Source organism: Copadichromis virginalis, linkage group LG4 (assembly GCF_057382275.1).
Source record: "Copadichromis virginalis isolate Kocher_CV1m ecotype Utaka linkage group LG4, C_Virginalis_male_GT1.1, whole genome shotgun sequence".
Lineage (NCBI taxonomy): Eukaryota > Metazoa > Chordata > Actinopteri > Cichliformes > Cichlidae > Copadichromis > Copadichromis virginalis.
Window position 1 is genome coordinate 14,311,937 of NC_140621.1, and position 17,318 is coordinate 14,329,254.

The window sequence follows — 17,318 nt, forward strand, 5'->3', positions numbered from 1 at the left end:
CTGCCCTACCAAGGGCCTCCTCTCCACCAACAAAGAACTGGAAGCTGAAGCCACTGGGCAGCCCCCCACCCTCTACTTGCCTTCACCTCCATTCTTCACACAGAGGTCAGGTCAAAGTTCAGCATGTGTGTGTGTGTGTGTGTGTGTGTGTGCTCTGGGGGTGTCCTCCAGCTCCCTGTGCCCTCACATTGTCATGGCTACAGAAAAGCAGCTGAACTGAGATCAGCAGAGCTACTTCACAGCCTCTCTCTTCGTTTAACACAGTGTGTGTGTGAGATTCTGTGAGTTCGACGGCGACGCCCGAAGCCGACAGAAAGACGCAGGCCGCTCAAGGAGAGACGGAGCAATGAGCCACAAGCAGGCCGGCGCAGGCGCATGCGTTTGTGTTGTTAGCGTCACATATTATCTGTTTTTCTGTGTGTTTTTATGCTGGCGTGACGGTCAACTGTGGGTGCAACTGTCACATCTTCTCATTTTCAGGCCCCTCCCCCCACACTCACACACACTGCTCTCCCCACAACTCAGGAGAAGCCAGAGAGCTCTGTCTTTTGTGTGTGCTTGAATTGATTGTGGCATGATTGGCGCCTTAAGGGAAACCTGATCGGGACCACTAAAAATACCTCTTCCTGCCTCACTGTGAGAGCCTGTGACATCACATCCTGTCCTTATGAATGAACACTGTAGCCCTGATAGATCTTTCTCCTGACTAATTTCCTTCCTTTTCTTCCAGCCTTAATTCTTTCATCTCCGATGCAGTAAACAGCTGCACACTTTAAATCTCTCTCCGTCTTAACAAACAGATACTGAGCTTTTCTTTTCCTTCAGACGGCATCATGTCATTACCCTTACAAAGCCTGCCCTGTTAAGGTTTAGTCAACTTATTTAGAGATAAACATTTACTGAAAGACCAACTGTAAACGCAGCATTAGCGTATTATCAGTTTGAGTAAGCAGGTACCTGATAACGAAGCTGGCCAGTTTCTGTCTCTGTCCTTAGCTAACTTGGAGCTGGTGACCACCAGATGATTGCTAGTTGTGTCTTTGAGCGGTTTGGTGTTGGACAGGAGAGCGGGGACAAAGCAGTAAAGCAGAGGTACGTAAAACCAAAACAATCAGCCGAAAGACATGAAAACACTGTGTACAGCATTGGTGGGAACGGCACAGGTTCATATGTGTATGAATGTAGTGGTAATATTACCCCTATTGAAACATGCATCCCATAAAGCCCCCAAGGCTTCCCAAGCTTACCTCAGAACATGACAGTAAAAATGAACTATTTCAAAGAACCAGGGCACATTGATGAGAAGTGGGCTATTGGACAAAGATAAACTCATGGGAAAAAGGCTTTTGCAGGACTAGACCTCTGTGGCATGAATATTATTTCTGGGAGAAAAAAATATTTCATCCTACTTTTCAAGAGCTTGAGCATCCCTGCTGATATATCAATCAATAAATGTGCCTTGCACCAGAAATTGCTTTGTTGCCTCAGGGTAATATTGTGCTATAAGGGTACGAGAATATCACAGTTTTCTGTATATACTCATGTTGTAGTTGTAGTAGAAAACAAGCAGTTGGTTCACTATTTTAATTTCATTTTAACAAATAAAGTTAATTTTCATATAAACATTTAATCGAACAACTAAATTGTGTGTGCGTGCTCATGCATGCAAGGGTTTGTCTTGCCCTGACCTCCTAACTGTTTCTCCAACTTGATTCTGGGGTCCACTCTCAGGCCTGATTTAGACCGTACTCACTGAGGGAGTGAGCCTCACTCTCCGAACACATTAATTGACCTTTTCCTTTCCATAAAAAGTTCTTGTCAACATTTCCTGTACGTTGGTACAAATTTATGTTAGCACCTACTGACATATCCCACCACTCAGTGTTATCGTGTTAGCCAAATCCCTGCTCCCGCACACCTGATTCAAATGATCAGGTATATATTTAAGACCCCAAAATATTTCAGTAAATGAAATAAATCTAAATCTGTCTTTATACAACCAAATATACTTCTTCAGGTAATCATGTAAGTGCACATAGTTTTATACAAGCATCATATTGCTGCGTCCCACGTGGATGTGATCCCTGAAAGGATAGCTTAACCCACAGGTCAAAGGTCGATTCTTCTTCTATTCTCCATTTTACCAAACTGTGACGTGTCCTATGTCATTAAATAGATACAAATAAATAAATCCAAAATTTGAAGGGACAGTGCAATAACAAAAAGTCTGCTCTTATTTGATCCTTTTTTATTTTACCAAATCACCTTAAGGTCTGCTGCCTGCACAGCACTCAGGTCAGTCTATAGGAGCTCTGTTGCTCCACCAACTGGCGACAGCAGCATACTACACAAGTTAGATCATCCACCAGTTTCATGGTTCCACGCCCACAGCTCTGCACAGACACACAGCAACACATGTGTATCCCCAGTGGACGGCTGGACACACACACACGTACACACAGACAGTCCATTTGTCTGAAGTGGCAGGTGTTGCCGGTTATTGCCACCACTTTCCTGCTGTACCCCCACCATCGGAGTCCCCTCCTTCTTCTCCATCCCTTTACCTCTCTTCTTTCTTTCTTTCTCTCTCTGTCTTCTTCTCTGTCTCTGACCTGCTCCCTTCGTCTCGCCTCAACTTTTCATCTCTCTTTTTCTTCACGGACAATGAGGAGTTTTAGATGCTAATGATATGCCCTCTCTCAACAAAGGGTTGGAGGCCCCCTCGGAGAGCCTCTTTGGACACACACACACACCAAACACCAGCTGTTCTCTGCTGGCCTCTTATTACACAGACCCCCTAAAAGATTTAGCTGTTCTCGCTTTTTTTTTCCGTTTCTTTTTTCTTTTTTGGGACACGCAGACAAATACACCAGCACGCATGAATAAAACACCACCCTAAATTTTCCATGCTCATAATATTTATGCAGTTCTATCAAATTTCGGGTAAAATGAAATCGAGCTGGCAGGTTCTACAGGAAACACGTTTTTTCTTCATCGCTTTCGGTCTCCTGGTGTGAATAATTGATGACTGGGAACTGATAATGGAAGAAAGTGTGTGTGTGTTTGTGTGTGTGATGGACACACACCATCTGCTGACACACACATGCACTACACTTGCACACGGCCACTGTACACACAGGGGCAGGGATCGTTAACATCTGGCACAGATGGCCATCTTGAAAGCACACTGAGCTGCCACCCTCGTGAGCCAGACATCCGGGTACACTGGTTTCAGCCCAGCGTAGGGCCGCACACAGTAGGTACACATCATAATAGAGTAGAACACAATGTTTTATTCACCCATGATGCTACAAAGAAATCATTAACCTCCCTATCATAAAATGTTATCACTTTATTAATTACAGGAAGTTACATTTCCTACTAAAAGGCAACTGTAACATGGCCCCAATGAGATTCTCTGGAATACCGCTTTTAGAAACACTGTTGTTATGGAACATCTTGCAGCTTTCAGTTCCTGGTACAGCTCAAAAGGAACCAAACCTACATGCAAAGCTGAGAAAAACAAAACAACTTCAGCTTAATTTAAATATGAGTTACATAATGCACAACTCAGTGTTTCCTACTAGACCAGCCTAACTGTTTCATTGCTCAACCTAACACGTTTCCAGTTGGGATTAGTCACATATCACCTTATCCTTAAGAAAAGTACTCTCATCTGTTACACCAACAAGGTATTTATGGTGCAAAAAACGAATGAGTTGCCACGGGATTTATTTATAAATGCAGCAGCATTTATTCATGTACACACAGTCAAGCTAGTGAGCATCAGAATGAGGAAGAAAGGTGATTTCAGTGACTCTGAACAGGGCGTGGTTGTTGGTGCCACACTAGCTGTTCTGAGTATTTTCAGAAAATGATCATCTACTGAGATTCACCCACACGCCCAAGCTCACACGAAGGCAATGGTAACCCAAATAACCACTGGTTTCAACAAAAGTACGCAGAAGAGCATTTCTGAAGCATTTCTGAGTTGGGCTACAGCAGCAGAAGACCACACCAGGTGCCTCTCCTGTCAGCTAAGAAAAGGAAACTGAAGCTTGTGATTGTGTAATAATGTGGGGGATATTTTCACGGGACTCTTTGGATCACTTAGTAACAACCGAGGATTCTTTTAAATACTACTGACCCTTTATGACCACACTTTATCCATCTTTAGATGGCTGCTTCTAACACACAGGTGTCGAACTCCAGGCCTCGAGGGCCGGTGTCCTGCAGGTTTTAGACGTGTCCTTGATCCAACACAGCTGATTTAAAGGCTAAATTATGTCCTCAACATGTCATGAAGTTCTCCAGAAGCCTGTCAATGAACTTATCATTTGATTCAGGTGTGTTGACCCAGGATGTTATCTAAAACCTGCAGGACACCGGCCCTCGGGGCCTGGAGTTCGACACCCCTGTTCTAACAGGATAACATGCCACAAAGCTAAAATCATCTCAGTTGGCTGTACTCAAATGACCTCCACAGTCACCACATCTAAATCCAGTAGGGTACCTTTGGTATGTGGTGGAACAGAAGACTTACATCACAGATGTGCAGCAACTGTGTGATGCTGCTACATGCTAGGGAGGCAGACCTAACATTCATATCATACTTTAGTATATACTCTAAAGTCATTTTACAACATTTCACACATCATCGCTTGATTTTTGACAGACAGGAATCTTTTTTTAAATCTCTGATTATTAAAGAAGCAGAATAAAAAATATGCATATTATCCCACTCATACGGTGAATGATGCATTCAGGGGGATGACAGAGTGCAGGGAATTTCTATTCAAGTTTTGCTTTTAATAATTTATGCAATCAAGACCACAATTCCCCATCAAACTGCCCCTCCACGCCCATTTTCACTTCTGAAATGATACAGGACTTTCCATTAAATAACTCTGTAGGACATTCAGCGACCTCTAATGTACGTCAGCTACACCGGTTCAATATCAGGCACACGAGCAGATATTTATTAAAATCGGGTCAGAATAAGGAAGATGAATTAGAGCCAGACGTATAACATGTTCCATTTCCTCTCAGCTATAATGTGGTCGCTCTGAAAGCACACACTGGATCACACATCCAAGCAGATTGTTTCACATGAAGTTAATGGCAGTGTGACTAACACAGTTGTCTGTGCTGTAGGAAAGAAAATGGGGGAGGGGGCTGGGGGTCAAAACAGAAATGAGACTGCTGCTTACTGTGTCTCACACACACACTATCTCAGGGTGTCTCCTATCCCTTATGTAACAGCTTGGTAGTATGTTCCAGGTTATCAGCTTACAATCAGATGAGCCAAGAAAGGCGTAACTACCTCTCTCAATCCCTCTTCTCATCCTCTGTCTTTGCCCAGTTTCTCCACTTTCCCCTTCAAGCCTTTCATAACACAGAGGGGTGCGTTCAAGCGCAGGAGTGACAGGAAAGTTGATGACAGAAGTCACAAAGAATTTAGAGAGCTCAAAGCTAAAATAGGCAAAAAAAAAAAAAGGGACGCAGAGGTGAAGGAAAACGAATGGTCACATGTGTGCATGTCCGTGTGCATGTGTGACAGAGAGATAAAGATAAAGAGAGAGATTTACAGCCGGTCTGTTTCCTTAAAAGGCAATCCAGTCCAGGTGATTACCTGCATTCCTCAGCCAATGACAGTGCAGGGAGTCATCTACCTGTAAAAGCCCAATCTCCATTTTCTCCTGTCCACTGTGGCCATATCTTAACACAGGGCACACCCACACATACAAAGCTAAACACACATATTGGACATTTTCATATCAGCCTGTGTAGAACAATGACACCAGCGGACGCAGCTGCAAGTGAAGGCCTCACAAAGTGTTTTTACAGTTGCTTACACTGGATTCCTTCCTTGCACATCAGCACAGTCACAGCTAATGCTTGTGTGTGTGTGTGCGTTCAGGTTTATGCAGCAGTGCTAGGAAAACTGCTGCGCCCCTTGACCTACATTTTTGGGGTGTTTGGTAAAATGTAGTTCCCCACTGCTTAGGGAATCCCATGTGTTTGCCTGTAATGCACACACACACAGATGTTTTTACTTACATGTAACAGTATACACACACACACACACACACACACACACACACACACACACACACACACACACACACAAGGCTCTTTTCCCTGTGTCTCCTTAGCTAGTTTCTCTGCTAACGTCTTCCCTCTTTGCCTGCGCTTCCAATAAAAGACACGCTGAAGCAGTAAAGTGTTTTCCACTGTAACCACTTGACAGGAAGTGAATATGTGCCCACATTGAAAAGGGAAACGGGAGTGCAACTGGGTCATAGGTTTGTGCAAATTTCTTGCTTAATACAACAATGCAGAGGGGGGAGAGAAGACTTGGAGGGAGGGAGAAAAGCAGAGAAGGAAAGAAGGGGTGTTTTATTTGGACAGACTGTCAAACAAAGAGAGAGATGGTGAAGTTATGTGGCATCCCAGAGAAAAGTACCTAAGTCTTGGAGATCCTGTTTGAGGTCCCGTTTCCCCTCTGGCATGTGCGTGTCTGGACGGAGGGTTGAGGTGGGATCTCTGCTGTGTGGTCAGGGCGGTAATAGCTCTGGGATGGGAAAGGAGCAGGGGGGAGAGGTTGTGATGGGAAAGAGGGATGCCCGAATTCAGATGAGGATCGATAATGTATCCAAGTTTTCTCATGGTGTAAAAGCCCGGGGTAGGCAGTGAGGTGGCGGCCTGAGCACAGAGCTGAGTCAGCACAGAGGGTCAGTGTCTGACAGAAGCCTGAATCAGAATCTGTTTATGGGTTTCCCGTAGCATAACTCCACACAGCACATTCCTCAGATGATAAGAATTACACTGAGTTCATGCATTTTATCCCTACTTCATCTCAAAGGAATTATTCTGAATGCATCACATGCAGACGATGTGCCGTAAGCTGGTCAGTCCAGGGTATTTCATAACTATCTGATTTTCTGCACACCCCGGACTTCAGACTCGCTACCTCAATTTACATTCTGGGTTGTAATGAAGTGTTTACCTTTCATGTTAGCTACAGAACCTTACTGTACTTATGTGCGGCCTCACAGATACATTCTGGTTAAACTACAGGCTGTTTAAGTTAACCACACTAGACACACTAGCTGAAAAGAAAGCCTGGTGTTTTGTTTGCTGGCAATAAAAAAAATCTCTTGCAAAAACAAGCAAATGGCGTCAAGCAGGGCCGACCAGTTATGCAGTCCTGAAATGAAAATCCTCAACTCAGGAATATTTAAATGAAGCTAAAACAGAAACCTATCTAATGCTGTTGGTCCAGTTTAGAAAAAAAAACCAAAACACGCAAACGGGTATGCTGAGGACAGCTAAGGCAGGCATCGGGTTGTTGCCTCAAATTTCCTGTCCCCACGATGACTAACACGCACGCTTGCAGATACGCAGCGATGAAAGAAAAGGTGGTTTATACAGCCTGGTTTTTTGCCCAGATATGACTAACGCATTTGCCATAAGTGCTCGTGGTTGAACTTTGAGTGCGAAGTATTGGTGTCTACCTGTCAAAACGTTGACCTTATATGGTGCCTCATAGTGAAAAAAGAGGAAGTCCCTTTGTGTGTGTAGCAATAAAAAAAAGTGACAACCGTGTGGTTTCAGTCGAGGATCAGCAGCTGTAGGAGGCACTACAGAGCAGCATCAGCATGTAGCCCACACTGTCAGCTTTAGGAAGTGGTGTGAGTGCTGATTTTCATTTCTACATGACCACAGATGTGTGTTACAGGTCCACTCTTCATGTATGAAGGGCTCATCATCAGGATCTAATGGTTTTATTGCTGTTTCCCAGCTTTCGTAGACACATCAGTGTGCCGATCTGTGTAGCATCAATGGGTTTGAACCCACCCATCTTTGTACTTAACTGACAGGCGCACAGGCCGCACATGAAGTACACAATCAATCACACACGAACACACACACACGAACACATAGAAGTGCTTGTTCTCTTGACAGAGAAGGAAATTGGAACGTCCTCCTCTGCAGTTTCCAGTTACTGAAACACAACTGAACGAGAAGTGAAATTTCTCGAGCTGTGAATTCCCCTGTAATGTAGCAAGCACGCACGCACGCACGCATGCACGCAACACACACAGTCATGCACGGACAAACACATGAAGTCAAAGAAAGGGGAAAGTTACTAAAATACACAGAGTAGCACTGTTCATCAGTAACACACTGATACATCATGTGTCTACACAGAGCTCATAACTAATAAGATAAACACAGACACGCACACAACACAGTCCTTAGGGAGTGAAGCTGATTTCCTTGAGATGGCATCCCATGTGACTCGCATTCCTCAGATTGTTGTCATGTGACAAACTTAAAGATCTCCTTTTATGGACGTCAGTCTTAACAAGAGGGTGTGGCCTCACTAATGCACACCCAGGTCACACGGAAAACGCACTCTGGCACTGAAACTGATGAAGAATGCACTCAAAATGTACTCTAAAATACCTCACGCTCCAACCCAAACACAAACAAACCCTGCAGAGACGGAAGAAAGTGGTGCGGGAGTTGTGAAATCAGACTGGCAGCACTGTCATCCTCTCTGTCACAGTCACTTTGCAGGTATTACCAGACTCCAACCGCCCCAGAGTTTCAGGCCAACTGCTTCATTGCGTGACACCTGGATCATAATAGTGTACCCATTGTAACTGAAAAAACGTTTAACTTTATGTAACAGATGAAAACAATAATTAAGCCCATTTTATTTATTGATCATTAATCCCGCTATAAATCAGCCAATGAAATTAAATTACACAAAAGGCGCCCTGTTATGTTGCTTTTCAGCTCATTTATTTAACAAGGGAGTGATTTGGAGTTTTGTTTTTGTTATTTAAGCCTGTAAAGAAGTCAAGAACTCATTCATTTCTTTGGACTCTGTAAGGGTAGCTTTGCATGAGTCGCTATTCAAATTGATCCTCATTTAAAGCAGGCCCTCATCTGTCTGAAATAAGCCCCTTTCTTCCCAGAACCTTTAAAGCTAACTGTCTTCTGACTGGCTGCCCCTCGTAAAACAGAAGATTTGAACAGCAGGTGGGTGGGGCTGCTGTGCCCACATCTGTAATATCACACAGAGCTTTAGAAGAAATAACTGTGTAAAACTGAGCATTTCAAACACTGTGAGGCCTCAGCTTTTGGGCTCATAGGGTTTGTTTTTTTTACATACACCTACCTAGTAGGTAACGTTTTCAAACACGAGTCCCCTCACAAGCTTAAAAAAATCTGAAATTTAACAAAGGCTACTCACTAGAGCTCAAGTTTCAAAACTTCCTGGAGGCTGCCAAAGCTCATAGGTTGACTTGGCTGCCATAGTCCTGGGAGTGGGGGTGGGTAAGTGCAGATTTTGAGTTTATCTTTATAAATCCAGACTGGATTACCACAGTGGTGGCAGGAGACTATTCAGACTTTATAAATAAAACTGCAGCCTCCATCTTACATCCCTCAGTCTGCACAGGAACCTACACGCTTGCCTTCCCCCCTTCCCCCTGTAATCTCTGCTGGATGTTCAGATGTGGACAGAAGAAATGGAGACCTCTCCTTTGATGCCTCCCGCCGGCGCGTTATGTCATGCTTCACTCGTGTAAATCTTTGTTGCCATGTGTTGCTGCCCAGTTCCAACTGGACTCTGCACTTGTAAAGTAAAGCTAATATGCTGCACTAAGCTGAAAAAACGCTGGCGTGAGTGATTAAGAGGCTTCCGGGTACACATTTCAAGCACAGGTACTGCGGGTGGTACCCATGGATGACCGGCTTTCCCTGACATGTGCTCGTCAGGGGAAAGGGATGCTAAGACAGAAGGCAGGAGAAGCGGAGGAAAACGGAAGATGAAAAGAGAGATGATTGATGGGAATCGTTATGTCAGATGAAGAGGAGGAGATGATTGTGTCATAAATTAAAGGGATTAGAAACTGAAAAGAGAATCTGGAGAAAAAGGGATTAAAGAAAAGGTGTGGCAAATTTCTTATGAATCCTCCATAAGCCACACGTTCTGCTGCCGGCCTCTGAGAGCCGTCTCTCCACTTCCTCCTTACCCCACTTCCTGCCTCTGCAGCAGGCCTATGCCCTTATATGGCAACTGCGGGCAGCCAATCAGCACTGAACAGGCAGCTCATTCAAACTGCCAGTGTGAGAGAAGAGAAGGGTGGGAACTGCAAACAGAAATGAACAGAAATCGCCCTGTGCAAAAACAATATACTCCACCGGCACACACGCATAAGCCTCCCCCGCCGGCTTAAAACAAAAGCGAGGTGTCACAATACGACGACAAAGCCCAGCGACACATGTAAACTTTACTCAGCAGCAAATTCGGGGGCCACTGGGTGCATGCTGCAGCGCTGCACTGAACTTGTTTTTTGGTGGCAAATGGGAAAGGGTGGGCTTGGTTACTATGCAGAGGAGAGGAGATAGATTTCCAGAGCTGAAAAGAGGGTGTGGACCAAGATATGACTCGGCACGATGCCACAATTCCCCCGGACGCTTTATTTTGAGGGAATGGTCAGCAACTGACTTTTGATTTAGGAGGAGACACAGAGGGGGAAGTAAATGACAGAGAATGAAACAGAGGAGAACATGTAAAGGGAATTGGGAAATGCAGAAATAAGAGGACAGGCTGTCATGTTATGTAAGGAGTGTGCAAACAGCCGATCACCAAGGACTGCAGACCAAAGAGCATGCATGGGCGTGAGTAGGTGGCTGACCTCTCTCGCCATGCTTTAGTGGGGGCAGCAATGAAGTAAGGTAGATCAGGAAGTGGGAGCGTGGCCGCAGCCTGTAAGAAGCTCATAATTCCCACACAAGCCAATCAGAGGGCTGGTAAGTGGTGAAACGAGCCAATGTGAGAGGAGGCTCCCTCCTACTAGACAGAGACAGATGGTAGAGGAGACATAAGCCTCCCTGGGTCCACCACCGTGCAGGGGGTGACTAAGGATTGTGTGTGTGTGTGTGTGTGTGTGTGTGTGTGTGTGTGTGTGTGTGTGTGTGTGTGTGTGTGAGTAGGAGATAGAATTAGATACAGAGATAGATAAAGCTGTCAGTCTTCTGAGCTTGTGCAGCAGTAATGCATATATCCTGCAAATGAGCTTTTACATCTAAAAGTGTGCAAGCCTGCATGCATTTCTACACTTTTGTGTAAAAAAAACTGCACCTCTAGCGTAACAAATGCTTGAGGTCATCTACATGTGCCGCTTTTGCGTTGACATTTCTCCATTCATGGTTGAGACTGCTTTGTCATCAGTTTACCTGAGTAACATATAGCACCCTTAAAAGGCACCTCGGCCTAAAATTTGGGCCAATGAGGGCCCAGAGCTACAGGAGGAAGTGAGGTGGGTGCACAGGAAGAGGCAGAGAGGAAAGAGAGAGAGAAAGAAAAACACTGTACCTTATTATAACTGTTTAACCGTTATAGAGAGACTCTGTTTGTTTACCAAAAAAAGTGTGAAAAGTGGTCATAATCACATGACTTTCAAAAACCAGGGTGGCACTCTTGCAGTGGCCTGCAATCTACACACATAAATCACATTCGTTGAAGAGTCCAACACACAGGAAGTGCCAAACAGGCAAATCAACAGCAATGTACATTCATTTGAACTACCAGCCTCACTGCTGGGGATGAACTCATCTGAGGATCACAAAATGCCAGGAATCACAAAAGACAATTAAGAGTTTCATCCATTATTTATATATATGTTATATGCATTAGGATAAATGACATAAGATACCATCAGGGTGGCAGCGTGGGGCGTGGTCAGTACATTATTTGTGTGTCTATAGCTAGTGCATTTAAGAAGTCGTGAGGTGGGGGGGTGGGGAGGGACGGCGTTAAGAATCCATTTAGGCCATAAATGGGAAGCTAATCCAACTGAAGCACGAACTGGCCAGCTGGCAGGCACAACACACACACACACACACACACACACACACACACAGCTGGTAACTGGCCCGTGCCTTGGAGTCAGACTGTCACCACGGTGACCTGCGGATCAATGACGCTGCAGACGACCAATCCATTGGCTGCATCGCAAAGAGGAGGGAGGCAGAGTGGAAGGGAACGAGGCTAGGGAAGAACGGTGAATAGGGCTTCCCTCTCTGAAACTATGACCAGTCACAGATGGCAAACAATCGGTCAGCAAGTCACTTTTAATCAGGCTGCAAAGACAAGAGGGAAACAAACGGGTGTGTGTGTGTGTGTTTGACAGGGGAAAAGGAGAGAAATGTCTGCTCAGCAAAATGGGCGGATAGATGACTCTAAAAAAAAGAAAGAAACACCAGAAGTTTACTTGGATAGACGAGACCTCACTGATGTTTGTGAAATATAAGACCAGAGCCAGTGTTGTGCTAAAAAGTGATTTCCAATGTTTCTGTGTGTGTTTTGTGTGTGTACTGTCTTTGCTTATTTTGGTAAAAAGACTGAAGTCAACTGGATTTATCAGTGAGTTGTACGGACATGTATAACTCAAGAAAGAGCAGTTTTGGAAGTATCTTTATAAGTTTGCATAATCGTACCTACACAGTAACCAATTCAGTCCCTTTTGGCTACTAAAAATATCTTTATACAACTGTGATGTTATATTTGTTGTAATTTCTGCTGCGCTCTTGGCCTGACCTCTATTAAAAAAAAGAACACGTTAATGTAGGTGAGATGTCTTAGCCAGATAAATAAAGGCTATGTAAAAGTCAATTTGTCAAAAAACCGACTGCAGCTTCTGCCTTGCAGGAACGTTGTTTGTGGCTCAGAATAACTTGATGGCATTCATAAGAGATACAGTAGGTTTGACATATGTTTCACAGGTTATATACCAACAAGTCATTTGCAACATTTTGAATAAGGGCAATAATATTTTGGCACAACGCAGCTGGCCAGTTAGCTTAGCTTAGCAGGAAAAGTGCAGACTGGAAAACATCCAGCTTGTCTTTGTATTTATAAAAACATCCTTTCAGCTCAGTTCTGAGCAGCTGGCAGTTGGGGAAATAGCCCGTGTGTGGACAGGATATAGTGTAGGGATTCAGGACAGATCACCATGGAAAACAGCAACTAGTTATTGTCCCCTGAAGCTAAACTCAGCTGTAGAGGTGCTGTTGTTGTTCCTTTTCTCCTGCAGAGAGCCCCAGTTGTGGTTTCCCTTATTTCTCATATTCGTGCTCACTTGTTGCTGGAGTCAGTCTCCAGAAACCGAAAGTGTACTCAAAGTATTTGTTTAAACTACTTTGCCATTAATCTAAAGGAGAAAATCCCCGGATAGCTGCATTCACCTTAAGCTTGTAACCGGGAAGCTAATCTGGCCTCCTGTTTTCCTGCTGCTCTGTCACACAAAACACTCGCAGGGAACCAAGAATGAAACTCCTGCGGGCGACAAACAGGATGCATTTCCAAGATGACATCAAGACGCCTCTCGACATCTTCTTCTGCTTCCATTTTCATCTTAGCTTCAACCAAGATCCCATTTGATGGTTTTATCGCTTTTATCGCTCGCTCTTGCCATCACTGCTTCCCATCCCTCATCTGACATCAGCATTGAGCTTTCAGCCTCTGGCAAAGCTAATTGCAACTAATGTTTTTTGTATTGAGCTGCAGTCTTGTAACAGTAAGACTCAAGGCAGCTGATGTGTAACTGTGTATGATTCTTGTCCAGCCTCTAAACCGGCTTTAGTCATCAACAAATAAAGGCCTTTTGTGGTTCCTCTAACCTTCCTACACAGACCAATAAAAAAAGAAAGAAAAAAGCCTTGATTTCAGCCTCAGTGCCACGTCCACAAACATGGCGTGGACTGTCTTATTTCTCTTGATGATGAAGGGGACAGAAAGAGGAAGAAGAGACACATGAGTGTAGACACAGAGCCAAAACAGGTTACAGCGCGAGCGAGTTAGCCAATAATGGCCTTGCCGAGTTGAGCGCAAAGGGAAACTTGTGGCGTCTTTACTCATAAGAGGAACAGGAAGCCACGGTGGGACGGGTTTAGCAACTCAGGGAGTGGCATCGCTCTGTGTTGTCGCTCCCGGCCGACTGGTTGCTTACCTTATTTGAAGAGCAAAACCTGAGGTGCTGACGTCACAGCAGGGTTTTTTTCAAATCACTGACCAGTAAGTGTACACAGACACACGTGACTGGCGTGCACTTTGCAAGGTTGTGTGTGTTTTCATGCAAAAGAGCACTGTTTGTTTCTCACTAGTCACACAGACACAGTGTCAGATCTATGTAAAGGTCGCCGGTGAGCTCTAAATTACTCAGACACATAAAAGCAGAGTCAGCAAAGATAGTACGAGGTCATGGTTAGCTCCCGTCCCTTAAAGAACACATAAACACAAATGCTGCTGCGGTCACTGGGTTACTGATTGACTCGTCACGTGGCCGGGGTAATACCTGGCTTCAGCCAAAAAAACAGCCAACGAGATCACCTGTTGGCGTGCTTACATAATACACACGGATCTGCCATAACTTAAAAATCACCTGCCTGATGTCGTGCGAGTCCTCCTTGTGTCATCAAAACAGCTCGGACTTGGCGTGTAGACGGGACCTCGCACGGGGCTGCTGGCAGCAGATTCATTGGGTCATGTGGCGGATCCACACTGTAAAGAAAAGATGGACCTTTTCAGGCGTAGTTCCATGTCTAATGGCTAACCCTCCCTGACTCTTCACTCGCTTCTCACATTAAAGTGTCACTTAGCTTGACAAGTGGTCTATTTAGAAAACCAGTGATCACAGTAATAGTTATTATACACAACACCTCAAGTGACTGTGTGTAAACTCCCGTCTGGGGGGGAAAAAAATCCCCGGAAAAATTCATTAGGTGGCTTTATAGCAGTAAGGATCTTGGCAGCAAGGGCCCAGGGTCAAAGCTTGTTTTTGGCTGGCACACTGGGTGTAAGCACAAACATGCACTTACACAACATACACACACATGCTGGTATGATACACGAGAGGAGGTGGAGGAGGAGGAGGCTTTCCAGGACAGCATTCCAAGCACTTGGCGAGTACACATTTCCCACTGAAGAGTGTTGACAACATAGCACTTAACCAGAGACCTCTCACTTCCAACCAGAGAGCTGTACGCAAACATACATAAATACATGCTTGCCCAAGCTGACTGACAACCTGAGCTCCGCTTTGATTCTTTATACAGGAGTGAGCGAAGAAGCTCCGACGCCGTTGTCGCAGCTACGATAGTGGATGTCATATTAAATGGCCACAGGTTCAAATATTGAGCCAAAAGCTCAAGCCTAGCACTTTTTTATCCTTTTGGTCCTGCATGATGTCACAGAACTGATATCAAGTGTACATGGCATGACCCAATATGGCCGTCAGGTACACACAAGCCACGCCCATACCTTCTGTTTGTGATGGCAACCAATCAGAAAAAAAGTTGGCTTTAAAGACGAGAATGCATTGAGTGCCCTCACTGAGGTCCAGCCTCACATCAGTAGTGATTATTCTGAACTGTAAATGATGGAAAGCTTCTTTTTAGTAGAGTTCAAACCTAAACAAAAAAACAATAGATCCTCCTTTAAATGCTTTTGCCCTGAATCAAAGTAGGAGCTGGAGCTGTGGGTTGGAACAATGACTCACCTATGCACGAATATGCGTTGCATAGACACACACTGTGAATTCAAAATCCCACAGGCACTCCCTGAGGCCGGATTAAACATTTCCCAGCCAATCCCTGTTTACGCCATTACAGAGACACAACCCTCTGGTTTCTGTTCAAACCTCCATTAACAGGGTTCATGCTTTTGCTTTGTTTTTTATTGTTTTATTCATTAGAAATACAATTTTAATACTGATAAAACAAACATGAATAAAACTTTAAGCGTTCAAGGTGAGAGTTAAGACCTGTAAATTAGCAAGTGTAGCCAGAAGACAAACACTCTTCCCTGCATGTGCAAGCCCTCTAACTGCATCTGCATGAGTCTGTGCACAAACCAACACTTGATTTGATCGCTTTTAACAAATTTGCACATCACCAAGTATTAAAGTTCAGCCGGAAGAAGGGTTAAAATGTGCAGGTCTCACCCGCGCCGTTTCACACTACAGGAAGCTGTAATTCATTTAAAAGAGGCTTATAAGGGTCCATTTAAATGGCCATTTAAAGTCAACATGACAAAGAACAGAGGGCAGGAACAACGAGATACACAAGAGTTGATGCAACTGAGAGAGGAAAGGGAAGTGGTGTGGGGGGGAAGAGAAGGAGCTGCTGTGAGTGTGGCTTTAAATGGTACTGAGGCCACCTCACCATTTTTATAACCTGCATGCTTGTGCAATGAATGAATGAATGAATGAATGGAGGGATGGCTGGATTGGTGTGCAGGCTGTTTTAATTTAATGAGAGATAGATGAGAAAGGAATGGGGGACCACAGAGGAAGAGTGGGGTTAAAGTAAAACCTTCAAACCTTCACACTGTGGTATGATTAAATGTTAAACCTTTATACAGCAGTGAATCGTTGATGGAAAGTTGCCTGCCTGCAGGCCTAAGGTCAACCCCGCAGCATAAGTCTGTGACAGGGGTTAGATTGGGCCCATTGCTCAGGGAGTGAGCAAGGCCGAAAATCACACGTTTTAAAGTGTACTCACACAAGAACAGGAAGTGGAAATGGGCGCAGTGTGTGTGCCTGTGTGTTTTATCTGAAACTGGTAAATAAAACCTGGGTTTTTTTTAATTTATTTAAATAAAGGTCAATCAAAGGGGATCTACTGAGTGATTAAGCTAGAGGCATGGGAGTGTTGGCCATCGGTCTGATAGAGCAGGGAGTTTTAATACTTCCTGCTTCATAGTAATCAGCAGGAATCACACCCATAATAACCAAGTGGAGCATAAAAATCTGAGACAAGCATGAGATTCCCCCCTCCATTATCCCCTGAAATGACACACCTTTATTATGCTATTGTATCTCAAACAGAGAGGAAGAGGTAGCTATTTACAGGACACCTGACAACCATGAAGGACACATACCTGATATATAAATGAACTTTATAAGAAACAACTAGCATCAGTGGACAAGGGGGTGGCCTTACACACAGCAAGCTGGTCATTCCGCAGCCTGTGGAGGGGCAGCTCCACAGCTCTGTGTTCATTAAGCTTTTGACCTGGTGATGCAGTGGTTGTGACTCCCACTGGGCTCACATCTGCCTTTCAAAGTGGAGGCAACCTCAGCATCACCCCCACCCTACTTCGATGTCTGAAATATCAAATAATGCCAGGTTATTCCAGGCTGAATAACCGGGAGAGAGGGCAGCCTTTTGATAAAAAAAAAAAAAAAGCCTGAGGCCTCTGCAGCCTTCACAGGGAGGAGTCCTGGGTGCTGAGC